General features: G+C 37.9%; 1 long non-coding RNA gene across 1 annotated transcript; it reads right to left on the reverse strand.

Annotated features, from left to right (window-relative positions):
• Nucleotides 1-1,932: 1,932 nt before the first annotated feature.
• Nucleotides 1,933-17,834, reverse strand: LOC120504075. Its single transcript, XR_005627926.1, has 3 exons — nucleotides 17,681-17,834; nucleotides 4,563-4,659; nucleotides 1,933-1,992 (listed from the first exon to the last, which is right to left on the reverse strand). It is a non-coding gene; the product is annotated as an uncharacterized LOC120504075 (long non-coding RNA).
• Between the last annotated feature and the right edge of the window lie 644 nt (nucleotides 17,835-18,478).

The raw sequence follows: 18,478 nt of genomic DNA on the forward strand, positions 1-18,478 counted from the left end.
ATCTGCCATGAAAGATACCGGCAAAAATTTTTTGGGGATAAAACAGTGGTCCAACACTTAAAGTCTCTTGTCAGAAACCCAAACTCTTGAGGATTGTGCCAGTTCCCTATTTTAGCCCCATAATGGCCAAAATTTAGCTTAGTATATGGAATGTTCTAGCAAAGACTGATGCAATAGGGGAACTGCAAAGGAAGGGAAGGGTCTCATTAGTAAACAATTCGTTAATTGCTTTTATTCTGGCCTTTGGAATATACACTTTTCCACCCAGAAATGGGATCTTTATCTTCCCTCTGCTGAAGCACTGACGAAAATTTACTTCCTCTATTAATCTTGGGTGTTTTGGGATTAAGATATTAGATGCAGTATACAGAAACAGATAAAGTAAGAGCTAGAATCTCATAGAAACCTCTTCTTTCCAAGAGAAGCAGCATGTCATCATGTAATTACATATGAAATCCTCATACTGACCAAGAAGATTGGGCTTCCACAGAAAATAGTGTCACCCAGAGAAAATTAAATATCTTAATGCACTGCCTAACCAGTGACAGCCACCCTTTTTTTTTCCTTTTTACTCCTTACTGAGAAATCTTTCATTGTGTTGTTTTCTCCAAAACATATATAATCATTCATAGCAGAATTAATTTCTAGTTATTCAAGCAGAGAGGGAAGTCAGTGAACTTGAATATCCCACCTCAAGTCACTGCACTTTGGTCTGTATTTATCAGGAACTGCATCACCTATGATTTTTTTAGTACTGGAGATGAGGAGAAGAGTTTAGGATTAGCAATTCAAAGCTTTTAAGGCCTCTTATGAGAAGTGATTTAATGGACTGACCTTTTTGGAGACATTCATGACAGAATGATGAGAAAGAAAACAGCTTAGAAATTTCTCTGTGAGCATGGGGGGCTTCCACGAGGCTTGTGAAATACTGCCATCACTGAAATTGATTAAATACTGAAATTTGTTTTCGCTTTTCAAAAGGCGAATGCCACCAGCAAAATTATATGCAAAACATGCAAGCTACATGTAAAGGAAAAGTGATTAAATATGCAAAGAGGTGTTGACTCAGTTTTCCTGGAACACTCTTACAAACAGAGTGAAAACCTGTTCTTTAGCACAGTTTGACTGCTCTGTTCCTTCCTGGGAAGCTCTTCAGAGAATCCACAAGTCACCTCTTCTCTTTTCATAGTTTTTTTCTTGAAATCTTCCTTTACATTAGATGGAAATCCTAAATTCCTCACCAAAGTTTTTTGAGATTCTTCTCTTCTACATCCTGGAATGTTTTAGCCTCTGCAAGTTCCTTTATCTAAACTTCCCCTCTTTTAGAGGTACCAAATAGCTTCTTTGATTACCAAAAATTGCACTATCATGTATGTATTGCATAGAAAGTATGCAATTACCCCTACCCACACTGCAGGGCTGAAGACAAAAAGCACAAGTAAGCAGCTGACAATAGAAAGGCATAAACACTCTTCTAAGTAATAATTTTATCCATTTTCTCTCTGTTTTTAAGACATAGAGGAGGAGCCAATATTGTAGTAAAATCTTCATACTTGTTATTGCAGTGGGTTCTTAGGACTGTTATTTGAAAGACAGCTGCTGAAATCTGGTACTGAGAGCTGTCATCTGCTGCCTGCCTACAAGCTGCCAATAGATTTTAATTCCTATTGCCATGGAAACAAAGGTTGGCATGACTTGGAGAAAAAAAAAAAAAGTCTTTTAGACAGCCAGAGTTTTCAAACTTTGACCCAAGCTGGAATTCACCTTTATTACCCATAAAGGTGACACTGACAGGGTCAGGCAGGGATAGTGCCTGGCATTGTCCCTTCCTTGTCTGATCTCCCAGCTGTCAAAACTGTGAGTCTGGCCAGATTAAGTCATGGGTACCTCTCCAAAGCAGCTGCAATCAGGAGTGGGAAAGGAGAATGAAAATCTGGGATTTGTCTCACCTGGAAGCAGGACAGAGCTGCTGAATGTGCCATGTGTGGCAACCTGCAAAGGATTTGAGAAGCATCACAATCACTTCAGGCCCTGCCTGAACACTCCCATACTGTACCAGAAAACATTTAATCTGCATTTCTCATTGCAAGAAGAAAGCATTTCTGAACTATCAGCTAAAGAAGCTATTTCAATGTCTGTTTAATAGAATAATCATGGAACAGGAGTCAAAATTTACCCAGTTTTAAGGTGGAACAGCCCCTGTCACAGATTTAGTAGCCATTCCCTGAGTCTGCCAGGTATTGAAAGGTTCATGCAGGTGTTTACCTGTTTTTATTACACCTGACAGTGACAGACTAGAAATGGAGCTTTAAAATTTGCAATCTTCCTTTCATCCATTTTTTTCCCCTGACACTTTGTCTTCATTTTTCACCAGGTGCCATTACCTGTGGAAGTGATCCCAACTCTTCCATTTTTTTCTCAACTATCATTCAGGGTTTTGAGCAATCATTTCACTTTTAAAAATTTAGCACAAGGAAAACTACAGCTTAATAAACAATTGGAACACATCTGGATCTGTTGATCTCAGATTAGTTAGCTGGTGTACTTATGGTCAGTTTATTCAATTTTTTTAACAATGCCTTGCTATCGCCTGCTTGAGCCTTCTGTCCATTACAGCTCCTGTCTGATGCACATTTTTTCCCCCATTTCTTAACTTCCTTTTGTATGACCTTTTCTTTGCTTCCTTTTACTTGAAGAGCACTAGTGGGGACCTGCTGGTGTTTCTCCTTGATCAGTGAAGTGCCCTCTGTGCCATCCTCTAAGTCACACTGTGTAAATGACACTTCTGCACCTTGAAGTTTCTGAACACTATTTTTCTTCAGACAATACCTCATCTCCTGAGATGATACAGAGGAAATAGATTCTGTGGGCAGCATTGTGCCTGCAGAACCTCCAAAATTACTGCCCTAAACTCAGGCTGGCAGATAAAGTGGAAAATTAATAAGGAATTACACCCGCACACAGGTGTCCCTACACCTGTAAGATTCCTGTTGTAAAGAATTCAAGGATAAAAGTCACAGAGGTTCTGGTTTAACATAATGCTTCCAGATCAGGGTTAGAAAAGGTTACAGAACATTACCACAGTTATTTCAGGGGTTCAGTAGCAGCTTCTCATAAAAGTAGACATCTCTTTTCTCTCCATACTCCCTATCCTTTATGAAATTATTTTTTAAAAGTTTACTCTAGCCTATATCACAAGTAGATGAAAACTCACAGTAGAGAACATAACAATTTGGTCTATATTTGAGGTTTGGTATTAAAAATTTTAGGATTATAATTCCATTCTCCTAAATACATATGGAAAGGGTAGCAGTGGCTTTCTTGAAATGCAGTACAACAAATGATTAAATAATCATGTAATCACTACTACAGGAGGAAATGAAAAGCAAAACAAGAAACATCAGATGGGGCTCACAAGGAAGTGCAAGAGCTGACAAGTGGCAGTGTCACTCCCCTGCCAGCCCACAGGACTTGGGGAAACAATTAGATCCTGGTGACCTGCAGACATTTACCTCCCCCTCACAGCTTGTTTCAAAGGAAGCTTAAAAAAGCCCTTCAATGAAACAGCTCTGTTCTGCTTTGGCAGCCTTCCTGAGCACCTCCTGTGACCAGGAGAAGCATCTCCAGGGGATTTTAGGCACTCTGAGAGGACAAGATTAAGCAAGGGAGGTCAGGAATGATGAAGGTGGAGAGAGCAAACAGAGGCAAAGACAGAAGTGACATTCAGAGAATTAACAGATGGAAGAACAGGTATGCAGAGGTGAAGAAAGATCTGGTATTTTCCTGCCCAGTGGAATCAATTGTGTTTCAAAAAAACGTCAACATGCTGCTCAAAAAAGGGATCAAGGACACAAAGAGAAAGTTTAAGGCAAGAAGAGGATTTGTGAAACTGCTGCACATAAACATCCCTCAAACTACAGACTAAAATTCTGTATTCATTCTGCTCCTGCAGTGGGTGAGACCCACAGCCACCAGCCCTTGCACTTCCATCAGATTATTTCCTTGCAGTGATTGTCAGGGAATCCTAAATCTTGCCTTCCCTGCCAGGTCTAATAAGCCATGGTTAAGGCTATTTATTTCAGTCACTAATCTCATTTCTTTAGCAGTACTACTGTCATTTGAAATACTAAGCTTTAGCCACACGCAGTTTTCAGTTTCTCCAGTTGCTGCATTTTTTTTTAATTTTTTTTTTTTTAAATACTAAGCTTTAGCCACATGCAGTTTTCAGTTTCTCCAGTTGCTGGTTTTTTTTTTTTTTTTTGCTTGAGCATTTAAAGATTCTCTGAAAGTTTAGATCATCTTTTAAGGAAAAAAAAAATAATTCCTACTATTTTTTCTTTTATGATTAAGTCAAGTATCAAGCCACAATTATTTTTTTTTTGTTACTGTTATATGATAAAACAGGCTTGACACAATATCAGAGAAGACATACGCAGAACAGGCAGGGAGTGAAGAACAATTTGCTGCTCCTGACTGATTTATTTTTCAAGACCAAAGTTCCCAACTCAGAAACCTACTGAACAAAAAAGGTAAAGATGGATTGAAACCTCTGTCAGGCATACCTAGGAAAGTCAAAGCCTCATTATTTTCCAAACACTGCTTTTCTGAAAATCTGGACTCCTCTTCTGGGAAGTTCTTGCTGGACTTAAGAGTCTGTAGCTGAAGAAAACACAGAAACAGCTGTGAAAAACCAGTGTGGACACAGTATAAACTGAGACACATTTTTCTGGGCCTGCCTCAAGAAAGAGTAACTCTTGGCTAAGCTTTGCAATTCAGGGGGATTTTTGTTTTTCCCAGTGGTTTCAAAACTTGTCAGGACCACTGGAAAACCTGTGGCTTCCCACAGGTGCATTAAGCTGGGAGCAGACAGGACCTTCCCCTCTCTGAGCCAAGCACTCCAAAATGATGCTCCCATGATTGTGTCAGGCTCTTGTTCTCTAAGCTTGAAGCACCAGTTATATGAAGTGACAATCAGAGAGAGGAGGCATCTTTGCAAGGGTTTCCCAAGTCACTTTGGCCTGTCACACACCTGCAGGGAGATCACTCCACACAGTTTTCCTCCCCAGAACTTGACACTTATTTATATTGTGTGCTTCTGCACAAAATATGAATTGGTTTCATTATTTCCAGCACCAGCTACCCCACAGAATTTTCCTCCTGAGCAGCACCACATGGAGAAAACTCTTCCCAAAGACTTTTCAGAAAAGCCCTTTGGTACCAGCACACTCACACTACAGTTTGTGTGTAGAAATTGCTCAAGTAGGAATGATTTTTCTTCCTTGGAGAATTCCACACATGAAGCTGCTGCTTGACAAAGCCCAGTGCAGCAGCATTTGTTCTCTAGTGAGCATCTCTTGGAGTGCCAGTGACAGTTCTCTCATCAGTGCTTTGTCTCAAAAGAAACATGTAACAAAACTTGACACATGTTCGGATATTTTTTGACACGATTGAAAACAAGACGGAATTTTCCATTTATAAGAATATGCAATTATTTGCTCAAGAGATTTAATTAAGAAAAATAAGCCTATTTTACTCTATAGAGGGGTTCAAACTAAATGGACTTGAGGAGAGTGGCACTTTGAAGAGGTAAAGAACAAAGATATCTCCCCATTGATGAATTTTGAAGCAGAGTCAATAAAACTGAAGGCCAGACTGATCCCAAATGTGTTGTAGAAAGGTAATGATAATACTTCCTTTTTTTCATATTTGTCTGTATATCCTTGGTCTGCAAAACCATGCTAGTTCTAGTATGCATTTTTAAACTAAATTTAAAAATGTGAAAATTTTGTGATGAAGAATTAATAGTTTTTAAAGCATATTGTAATCATTTTTGTGGAATATTTATCAGCCCAAATAGTGCTTTATCTATCAGAGAGTATAAAAATCAGTGTTTCTCAACATACTGCAGAAATTTGGTAAGTGAATGTAAAACATGGCCATTCTCCAAGTTAGTCTATTGGCAACCAGGCAAATAAATGTTGGAAAGATATGTGCATTGGCACTTTAAAGCACCCAGAACAAGAGAAGTTAAGGCAAAATCCATGATATTAGACAGAAAATATTATCTTGCCAATGCTTTTACACAGAATTTTAATTGGCTGCCTAGTGAGTGCAAATTACCATTTGTGATTTGTTGCCACTACTACAATGTTTCATTACAGCAGTTTTGGGGGGAAAAAAAGCCACGTAACAGATCTGCTTAATTTTCTATATTCTAGTGCAGGAGTTCTATGACAAACAGTAATTGCTGTATCAAAGAGGTCTAGCTAATTCTCAGTGTTCCACATTTATGCTGATATGCCACAATTGGTAAGGCAATTGTTTTCCAATATTGCATTGAAAAATAACAGATAAAGACCTCATGCTAATTTTCCACTGGCAGAGGTGGGAGAAATGAGAGGAAAAAGTTTTTATTTTTCACTCTGATGCTGGAGATGACACTTCCTTTTTCCTTCTTTAATATACACCTCATGGTTTGACCCCAGCCAGCAAGTGAGGACCACACAGATCCTGTTCTCTTCCCCCTGCCCTTCCTTGGTGGGATGGGGTAGAGAATCAAGGAAAAAAAGTAAAACTCATGGATTGAAGTAAAAACAGTCCAATAATTCAAAAAAGTAAGGTATATTAATAAAATTATAATAATGATTGTAATGGAAAAGAGAGAGAGAAACAAAACCTGAGGGAAATAGGTGATGCACAACAAAATTGTTCATCATGTACTGAGCAATGACCAGCCCAGCCCTGAGTAACAACCAGCTCCTCACAGAAAACTCTCCAAAGTTCATACACAAACTTTCTGAGGTATGGAATATCCCTTTGGCCAGTTTGGATCACTTGTCCTGACCATGCTCCCTCCCAGCTGTTTGTGCACTGGCAGAGCATGAGACACTGAAAAGTCCTGGACTTGGGCTGAGCATTACCAGCAACAACCCAAACACTGCTGCGTTACCTTTATTATTCTTACACTAAATCCAAAACACAGCACTGCACCAGCTGCTAAGAAGAAAATAAACTCTATCCCAGATGAAACCAAGACAATGCAGTTCCACAGGAAAAATATTGGGAAGATATAGATAGGAATTTGAGCACACAGACATTGTTGTAAAAATAGCTTGTTCAAGTACAGATCTCTGTAAATTGAGAGATTGTAATTGAGAGACATCTTGATTATATTTTCTCAACCTTGTTCTAACTGCCCTTTCAATCAAACCTCCTCCCTTCCTGTTTATCATTCACAGTGGGTTTATTCCTTCCTTGCACCTCTTCTTATATTTTATGTCAGCCCTCACACTCTCCCTTTTTCCCCTACAATGTCTCACTCCATTTTCACACCACCATCCCCTAGAGCTGGCTAGGGAAAACAGAAAATAGGGTGGCTTTTCATAGAAAGTTTACTGTGCTTTGCCTTGCTACACGAATCCCAAAACTTCAGCTTGGTTTTACCGATAAATACCCTCTTTTGCAAAAAAGCTGGACTTCCCCAAACTTGCATAAAGCCCTGTGGCCAGGGGTCTGGTTCTTGGTAACTCTTCAGGACCACTGCGCTGACCACATTAATTCTTGGTATCCACTGCAGCAACTCAACAAGGGATCTGAAATGGCTCTGCCAGACACTGTAGTAGGCAATTTACGTAACTTTAAAGTGTCAGAGATCTACAAATTCTGTCCCAAAGAGAGTCTGGACTGACTGTGTAGATTACACTGCCACACTATAAGGAAAAGGTTCTTCCAACACACACACATAGATGCTCTGACATGGCACATCTTGATTTTCATCTCAAAAATCCCTAAAGAAGAGAAATTATGATGTCACCCAACAAAAAGGTGTTCTTTTCTTAAGAATGATGAGCTCCCAAATTGAATAGTATTGAAGAAAATCTATGTGAAAACAAAGCATCTCTTTTTCTAGCAGATGAGAAAAGCTTTGCAGTTTGCCTAGGGCACTTTAAAGCATCCCTTTGTACAGAGTTCATTAACTTCAACCTTGTTATCACCCCATCTCCCTCTGTTCATCACCGGCCATCATTAAGTTCTTTTAAACTCTAAAGGTTAATTATAACATAATTGTTCCCCTCACAGTGACTGATCCGCAGGTATACAAGTTTTCCCCTTTTAAGTAACAAAGAAATGGAACTGAACTATTCTTATTTAGGATCTATTCTGAAAGAGCTTTCTTAAATATTAATAAACAATTTCTATGCCAATAAAATCCAGCCAGTACCTATATAATTTACATAAACCAGTGGGATGCCTTGAAAGGGGGGTTTAAAGGAATTGTGGGGAGGGAGATAAAACTACCCTTGTGGTCCATATTTCTCACATCAGATGCAAAATACAGCAGTAACTGTCAAAGTGCAGCTGCAGCAGCTGAGCAGTTTATGGAATTTCTAAGTAGGATTAGCAATGGGTTTCAACTTTGCTACTCACACAAGCACACACAGCTTTAATCTGGAGGGGAGTTTCCATTTTTCTTATCTGTATATCAGTCAGACATGGAAAAGTGCAAGTAAGTCATAACAGAAGCAGAGAAATATCTCCTCACACCCATTTCATCAGAATCCCAGACTTCAGTTTTTGTTCTTTGGCTTTAGATTTACTTTCCTACCACAACAGATGACAGATCAGAAGATAGAGCAGATCAGCACTACAAGAACTTAGACCACTCTTTGGTGCTGGTCTAAAATAGTAATTAGTTAATTCTAATGTTCTGTCATTTTTGTTATATTTGCGGTTTATTTTCATTATAAGTGGCATGTTAAATTAGACTGTTAGTCTAAAGAGAGGCCATGGGAGAGGGGACTTGAAGGGGCTGATGGACAACAGCAGAGAGCAGTAGTCAAGCATTTTTAAAGACCAATATATACTTTTGTGATGTAAAATCAAATAATCATATGAAGACAGAGGTGGAGATTCAATGCCAGTGCAGACACGTTGTCAAAAGTCTATCTGTGGGGAAAAAATGACAGAGGGGGAGCATGTGAAGCCATGAGAACAAAATATCAGTGACAAATTAGTGGCAGACAGTATAAAAAGCTCCTGTGTTTAGGTGCCTTAATTTCAGTTGCCAGTAGAGAGGCAGCAGTTGGCAGATGTGAATAAAGTGTCAATAATAATCACCATTTTAGAGATGTGTTCTACCTGCAGCAGGGGAAAGGGAAAAGTCTGGAAATAAGACAGAAAAATTAGAGAAAGCAATGAGAAAAAAACACACAATGGGAAAAGAAAAATTATGAATGTGAAATATAGATTTGTGCAGTAGGCTGAAAAGGGAAAGAAATAAAGGTCACAGTATAAAGAAAATTAACTACTAGACAGAAAAGAGACTTCACAATGCAGAGCAAAATGTTGTGAAAGGCATGGGAGAGTACAACACAGATAATGGTTGTTAAACCTTCCAAAGAAGAGGAATAAAGAAGCTCTTAGACAAGTGAATAGGAGAAAGCAGAGAGGTGTTTTGAGAGAAAAAGAATTGCTATTGTCAGCAAACATTTTGACATTCGGTAAATCTTGAGTTAGCTTAGATTCATTGCTACCAATTTTGGGGAGTGCGATTTCTGTTAGAGATTAGAAATCTGTGAAAATCTGATTTTAGGTAAATGACATTTCCAAATACTTATGTCCTGAATTACAGATTGTAATGTATCTCTTAGTTACATTAGGACATTTGTTGTGCTGGCAATAGTCAGGGCTAAACACTTCAGAAAAAGACATCTCAAGCTTTAAAAGCCAGTACAATACAAGAAAAATGGTAATCCAAAAAGAAATATCTAAAAAACTATTTTCCCTGCTGGTCTCTTTTCTAATTAATATAAAATTTTGAATTTCAAAGGTAGATTTTGGTTTTCCTTTCCTTTCTAAAATATTAAAGGCAGTTGCTTGTCCTTGCAATTCCTGATATTAATTAAGAGATGAAGTTTGCTTGCATGCAAGCCGTGAGTGTTTAGATTCAAGTTTCTGGCAGAAACCACATCAAATCTGTGTGCCCATAGTACTTTTTGAAAGGTGTTCAAAAGTCTCACTAATGTTACAGAAGATGCGATAAAATCCAGATTAAATCATTGCACTTGGGACAAAAAAGTCACTCAGTTATAGGAAAGGAAACAATTGGAAGATCATTCTCACACTCTTTTGAAGAGCCTTGAGTTTATAATAATTTTTCTCATGCACACCTGAGATAGGAACAGCTTTGGAGCAGCCATTGCCTTTTGTTTGAGCAGCCAGCTGTGCCCTAAACAAGGTCCACGCTCACCAGTTTCAGGTTAGAAATATTTGGGTTTATTCCTGTAGTATCTGTTGGCCTTTATCAAGTTGACTTCATTATTAAATCAATGCCAGATATTTAAAGATCTAATTAATATAAATATTAACTGAGAAATCTTATCTTTGCCTTGAAGTCTTTACCAAACAAGCATGAAGTTTGCTACTACAAAAGTCAGGCATAAGCCTTCTGTGTTGCAGTGCCAAACAGAGCATAATGTTGGATTAAAATAATAAACAAGTAATCTTGTTGGCAGAACTCTCTCTCAAGAATCTTGGTAAACACTTTGGTTGGGTATCTGTTAAAACTTCTGACTGTTGACAATATTTTTTTTATTATGGTAACATATGTCAAGCATAACAAAAAATTACTTGTTTATTTCCCATGTCAGTCTGCCTCATCCTGCAACTTTCATTTTCTGTTTACCCTCCCAAAAGGGAAAATATAAAGAGGCGCAGAGAAGTTTAACACTAATTGGTAGCAAAACCAGCATCATCATTTAAAACCACACCATGTCATTAAACTTCGTTATGATGAACTACTGGGGTTCATTTAGCTTGTGAATCACTTAGACCTTTCACTTCAGATGAAGAAGTGACAAAGCCAGAGCTCATGCAATCAGGTAGTAATACACAAAATTAAGCCGTCACCAGCTGCTCCACCAGAATTAATGGAAATGTGGAATACAGATTTCTTCTTGAGCAAAATGAGATTAGACACTTGGGAATATGTTTAATCTCACTAGGACAAGGTGGTATAGTTACAATTGTACAGTGGAAAATCATAGGAAAACCCAACAGGTACTGGGAACAAGCCTGGATATACCCAATTTTTAAACAGAATTCATTTCCTCCATCACCATGTTTTATAAGCCATTCCTACATTAACTGCAACATTCTGCAGGTTTCCTGCTGGAACTGTATAGAAAGTTCACAAAGGAGAAAAAAAACCTAGTCCAAATCCCTGTTCAGTTACTGGTTGTACTCAAACTCCCTGAAGGCATCACACCTTACCTAGGGAAAAAAAAAAAAAAAAAAAAGCACATGGCCGAAATGTTGATGCCTGGTTACCAACCAGGCTCAGAAAGCAATGACTTGAGAAAGCTTGTTAAACCTCCTTTGAGAAGACAATTATTCAAAATTCCCAATTAAATAAACCAAGAACTCCCACCAACCTTTTGCCCCACCACTGAATTTGGAGCAGTTGAATATGTGCAAAGGCCAGAGTTTGGAGTATTTAGTACAAAGTTTCATTAAGGTATACCATGCAAAGGAACAGCTTTTTCAAAAGCATTAACAAGTGACTACAGCTGCTTCACCAGAGCTTTCTCATTACAGCAAATTATTTTTCAGCACTTTCTTTAGTGCCACACAGATGTCCCATCCACCATGAGAGGGGATGCACACTCTGGTTTTTAAATGCCCTGGAAAGGAAGCCAGCCCAAGAAAACCAGAGTTGGGGTTGATCCAGGGGCTTCTTTGCCCCATTTCCTGTTATGTCTCAAGTTCTGGTAGAAAAAAGTCAGAAATTTTCTTGTTCTTAAGGTTAAAACTGTACAGAATTTCAAGTATATCTTGGTAAGAATTTGCTAAACTGTGAGAGAGGCAAGAAATATACTAGAAGCTACACAAATTTATATATTGAAAAACCACAAGGCCACAGATATATGCAAAATATATAAAAAGCTGAAAAATATTTTTAGGCATGCCTGGCACCCTGGCGCTGCTGGCCCTCACTGCACACCCACAGGAAGATGAACTTGTGGGGGAAAAAAAAAAGACTTTTTCTCTCTTCTTACCCACATACACTGACCATTTAAGACACAGTGCATGCTTACTGCAGCTCGATTTCTTGCTGCTCAGAAGACTGCTCTATCAGGTCCTCTGATCAGTATAGTCAAGAACACATTTGTTACTTTCCAAGCACGTACTGCAGTTGCAATTGTTAGGATAACAAATGGGAAAAAGGAACAGTAAACCCCTCTGCTAGTTTTCAGTATTCATCCATTTCACTGCAGTATTTTTAGCTTGCTGCTTACTATTATTCACTTATTCCAAAGCTGAGATTTGTCAAAGCTTTCAGGAATTGTGGGTGAAGAATCCCTTCAAGACCTTCAGCTGGGGACAGGGACAACGATGACTCTGCCTTTCTTTTGCAAAACACCTCTCAGGACAAGCACAATGCATTTGTAACAATTCGAGTGACACTGTTCTGCAGCAACTTTCTTTATTATTGTGTGAAACATCGTTGTCTGCACCCTTCAAAAAGGCCTCAAAGATGCAATTCACTGCAATAATCTCACTCACAATGTATCCATTCTTCTTTTCCATTTACATTTGAAAGTACTGCTCCTGGACTCCAGCACAGAACGGTATTCACAAGATTAAGCACTTCTGTCCATTGAAAGGATACCTTTGAAAATATAAAAACTTGGGTTCTAATTGAAGGGAACTTAATTTCTTCAACATGCTCTGCTATCTACCTTTATAAACTCTGTTCCAACAGCCCTGATTAGGTCTTTTTTAATCTAGTTTTTCTTTACTGAGTGATTACAAGACAAGTGACTCAGAAGATACATCCTTCAGGAAAAAAAACAACCACATTTAGGCTTGGGAATAAGCTGTACAACAGCTGGGGAGTTAAAAAGAATGACAAAACCATTATGTTTCGAGACAAAAGAATGATGTGTGGAAGTTGGCTAAATCAATAACTAATTGTAAACTATGCATCCAGTCCTAGAGGTGATCCAATAATTGAAATCTGCTGCTGGTCACTGGAGTCCTGTTTAGCAGGGTCAGCTCATAACTCAAGTGACTTTTGCACTTCTCATTGATTTTATTTAGCAGTAGATTTGTGGTTCAGATAAGACTATTCATTCCTCAGCACTGCTTCAGATTCAATGAAAGCAATCACACTTGATTAAATATGTTTGTATGTAATCTTTAAAAACATGCAAATAAGAATCTTTTTTGACCATATACTAATAAATCTGTGCACAATAAAAATTGCTGGGTTTATTTTCCTCTTTAAGCTTACATTATTCATAGGAATGCTGTATTATTTTCATGATTTAAAAAAAAAGACAGTTGATAATCTTTTTCTGTAAACATTAGTTATCAGGCTCAGGGGCAGTTAGAGCAGTAGGAGATGAAGGTAAAAAAAAAGAGAAAATCTTAAGAAACTAGAGAAGTAGTCTCAATTACAGAATCACACACATCAGCAAACCAAAACTGCTATTTTTGCAGTTTGTCATGCTGCTTCTCCAATGCAGAGTAATATCTTCCCTCTTTTTTTTGGCCAGCTTTGACAATTCTATTTTATATGACATGGAATGGAGAAAATTAGGGGATGTGCTGTCTTCAGGAGTCATCCTCACTGAACTGCAGTGGGACACAAGTTTTCCTCAAAGTTTTTTCACTTTGTGTCTGGCACAGGGACAGTGGGGATCAGGGCTTGACTGCAGGAAAAATTATTAACAAGATTTTTGTATTCAGCTTTTGTAGATAGAATATATTTCACTTTTCATTCATGTGATGAGATTGTATTTCACTTTTGACTCACTTGTGATAGCTCAGTGGTGTCAATGGATGTTCCTTTTCCTTGTCCCTATACATTCCATTTCCATACCTTCAACTGTTCAAGTTTTTGTTTCATGGTTTTTTTCTTCTGCCTTTCTGGAGTCCACCAGACAGGAGCCAATATCAAAGGAACTAAAAGGGAAAACAGCCCTGGGCAGTGAAGAACCAGGATGCAGAGGCAGCAAAGCTCAGAGACAGAAACAGAAAACTCTGTTCCAACTCCTAGGCTGCCAATGCTTCTCTTTGAGAGCCCCAGCAGATCAGCACAAGAAGAAAAAAGGTCACAACAAAGTTGTAGTCTGACACACAATCAGGGCAATCACCAGGATGAGAAATAAGAGCAACATCAGAATTCTTTCAGCCCTGGGGCAGTTGCAATTCGGGCAAATTAATATTTCTGAGCCAAGAGGGGTGTTTTACCCTACTCTAAAAACCTAAATAATGTTTGGCAGGTACTTGCTACAGGTTTTTTTCCTTTGGTTTAATCTCACCTTTGGCATTTCAGGCTGAAGATTTTTGTGATGCTCTGCTACAATTTGCTATTGCCCTGGTTCCCATTCCTAACCCCAGACAGAAGGAGCAACAGAGGGAAACAGAGCAATGCCCATGAATTCTTCTTTTTCAGACCTGCAGCAGCTTGTGGTGCCATTATAATCTTTGTGGGTGATGGGCAACTGAGCAAGTGATAGCAAAGTTTTAAGATTTTGATTTAGAAGCAAAACAAAACCGTCTGTGCCCTTAAACTGTTGTTTAGAAAATGCTGCTTAACCACTTCACTATTTAATTTCTAGCACAAATTCATAGCAAACTTGATGAGATGGTAAACTCCATCAACTTTTAAATAAAAACTCTCAGATATCAGACCCTCCATGTTTATTAAAACCATCAGAAGAAACTGAGATGGGAAGATGACAATTTTCTTTTACAAGACCATATTCACAGTTTTCTTTGCAAATTCTCCAATTTACTTATGATGAGATGCTTAAAGTAATACTTACTGATCCTGGTTCTCTGATATAAATCAAGAATGCCACCATTAAACCTTTTTCAATATTTCTTTGTTTCTGGGACCAGAATAATGGAACTGAAAAGATGACATCCTTACTAGTTTAGCTGATATTAAGTAGAAGCAAGCTGTAAAATACAGACCACCTCTTCAGTTCCTGTCTCTTTCTTTCAACCAGCTTTGATTGGCAAATTTGCTCACAATGCTCCACATCCTAAATAATACAGATCTTCCTGCTATTGTCTCATCTACTTTTAACACAGAAGAGACATTTTCCAGTTTTTAAATTATAAGAATTTAGGCAATTTATAGAGCAGCCTTCCTCTAAGTCAGTTTTTAACTAAACTCACCCATTTTGTGAAAGAATCTGGAAAAGGCAATGTCATCAGATGCACTACAACAATCATATATTAATACAACTTGCTTATTCACCCGAGTGAATTCTCAGAGAACTGCTGATCCAAGAATAGCATCTTTTTTTAGCCCGGTCTTGTCTGAACCAAGAACTCTAACAACAACAAAAAAATCTAGTCCTACCCCTACAGAAAATCCTAATCAACATAGAGAACAGATTATGAAACCTAGTCCCATGTCCTGGCTAGAAGATGCTGAACAGGTTAAAAAAAAAAAAAAAAAATCAAAAAAATATTAAATGCCAGGTCTTTAATTCTCAAGTAAGCAGAGCATACAAAAATTAAATTCCTGTTTCTCTTGCATAGAGCAGTTCTAACACAACTCCCATTTGTGCCAGCTGGGAGGTGCCCTTTGACTCCTGCCTAACACAATGCAGGATTTCTATTGGCAAAATTGCACTCTAACAGGTAAATTGCAGAGGACAGTTCAGAATTATGATGATCTAGGAAAAAAAAAAATAGAAAGAGACCAAAAACCCTATCAGCAAGCCTTATCATATTGCAGGCTTGCTGCCAAACCTCCAAGCTCTGCAAATATGAGTGTAGAAAACACAAATGTTTCCTACCCTCCGTATCATTTGCAGGAAGTGTTGCATCTATGTAATCAAAACCTGTGTTTAAAATGCCATATTCCATGAACATGATTACTTTATTAACTACACTGTGAGCTAAATAAATTGGGTTAATACCCTAGAATTTCTTGCTTCAGGACTTTCAGGTCAAATTCTGTCACACTAATTGCTGCAAATAATAAGTGACATTACAGATGTATCTGTACAAATAACTTGATTTGCTCCAAATCCCAAATAGGTGCTGCAGAATGCACATAAATGAAGGCTCTTAATTCACATGAAACTTAATTTCAGTGCTCAGAAATTAACATCCTCTGGGCTATCATACCATGCAGCTGTGAAAATACCCAGGTCCCAAATCCTGAGCTAGGGAGCATTTAGACCATGCTCTTCCACACAAAAAATCAATCCTACAACTAATGCAATGACCTTCTGGTTCCTCAAAACAGTCATTTTCATTTTCATCTTGCCCAGTCTGTACCTGAGGCAGAGTAGTGGCACTTGAAGAGAGTTTCATTTCACACCAAGTGAAGAGCTGTTTTCAACAGTGCTTCAGAGTAATCTCCTTTTTTGAAGGAGTGTTATTTTAAAGTAATTCTTACATTTATGGCCTCTTATACTTTTGAAAGCATTCGGAAAGACCAGTAAAAAGACTTACCAGCCATTTAGACAGAAATGACAGAAGAATGGGATTGTTAGCTAGAAAATCCTCTGGCATCTGTGCTTGCTTGATGAAACCCAAGACACCAGGTTTGGATGCAAACCTGTAGGAGCTGATTTCATACTAAGACAAGAGCTTTAGCTTAGCTCTTTCAAGGTACCTTTATAATAGGTAATAAAGGCACTTTTCAAATGAATGGGAGACTTCAGCATGAAATACTCCTTTTCTGAGAATGGAAAATACAATGCAATCTTTTCCTTTAGTATTGTACCCGCTAAGAAAATTCATGCAATTGTGCAATTTCTGCACCAGACAAGGGTCATTTCTTTGGTGTCCACACAGACCAAGTAACAATAACAAACAAACCCCCTTCAGCAGCATCTTACACCTCCCAAACATGGCCTAAAATCCATTATTAATTCCAAAATTAGTCTTGGAATACCAGTTAATATCCCAGTAATATTTGCTGTCTGTCGAAGTACTATATAACATTAACCTTAATTATACATTTGAAGTCAAATATTTATTTTACCTGTCAGGCCTTCAAATTCAGCCTACATACTGACTAACAAAAGTCAGTGTGATCCTATCCCTTAATTACACGCCCAGTTATGTCCAGAAGACTTGATATTTGAAACTACTGTAGAAAAAAAATTTGTTGCTACATCTCTGAATAGTCACATGTGGAAAAAGAATCAGCCATGCTTTTGTTTAAGCTTATTTTCATAAGAACAAAAAAAAAAAAAAAGCCACCTTAAAAAAACACACCATGGGAAAAAAACAGAGATGCTTACAGCACTACAAGTCTCTAACAACAAATCTTACATGATCAGCATAACAAATGACAGATAAAATGCCATCTATTGAATTGCTTTCAAGAATACAAAATGTTGTTGTTCCTACTGCTTTTTACTACTATGATTCATGCTCTTGAAAGTGCTATGGATCAATTGGACACCTCATATTGTTAATCCTAAAGATTTTATATGAAAGCTCTAATTAATGTTTTCAAGGAGCAAAGCTGCATGTAGACAGCCTCCCTTCTGGTTTACCTGCAAGTTTCTGACAGAGGTCACAGAACATATCAGTTATCAGCTGCTACATTAGCTATTTTAATTGCTCAGTGGAATAACTTCAGGCTGCACTATACTTGCCTTGATATATAATAACCATCCAGGCTGTTTTCTCTTACCTTCCATCTCCAAAAGTACAAATGCTCAAAGTTAGAACAGAGAAGAATTATGTTCAAGTCCCACAGCACTTGAGGCAACTCAGATAGTTAGAAAATGCAAAAGTATTACTATTATTAATCCTCTGAAACACTGAACAGCAAATAGAAAAGCACTTGGAACTTGTTGCTTAGACCCATTCTTCTACCAGCTCTGAGAGATTTCCTTTATAGTGCTGTTTGTGTTGCAGGTGGGTTTGGCAAAGTTTGATCTAATTAAAATTATATGTGTTAGTTAAATTGTATTGCAAACATCTGCAGTTTTCACCACACAGGCTTCATTAGCACAGCAACAGCCTTGGAAATACAGCTGAAGCTAAAAGTTGTTCTAAATTTCCTGTGACCTTTGAATCTTTTCCTGTCTTGCAGTCAAATATCCCAGCCTCAAAACTGTACCCTTAACATAGTCCTAGAGATGCCACTGGCTACTGGGAAACACTGTTCATTCTGCAGTGAGAAAACAATCAAATACTATAGGAAAACAATTTTATACAAATTAAAAGCTATTTGTTTCAATTGCCAGCTAAGACAAGATGATGATGTGTTTAGATATTGCTGTATTAATACCTCTAGTTAAAGGACAATTTTACATACCTTGAGATGGGATAAAAATGAGATGGAATTTGACTTGGAATTCATGTTAAATACAGTTCCTAATCAACTGCTAACCAAGAAAAAACATAGAAATTTTCAACAGTTTATTAAGATGGTAAAGGATTAATGCAGAGTTCAATAAAAACCTTTGAAATACACAAATAATGC

The sequence above is a fragment of the Passer montanus genome, unplaced genomic scaffold (genome assembly GCF_014805655.1).
Source record: "Passer montanus isolate IOZ18808 unplaced genomic scaffold, ASM1480565v1 scaffold28, whole genome shotgun sequence".
NCBI lineage: Eukaryota > Metazoa > Chordata > Aves > Passeriformes > Passeridae > Passer > Passer montanus.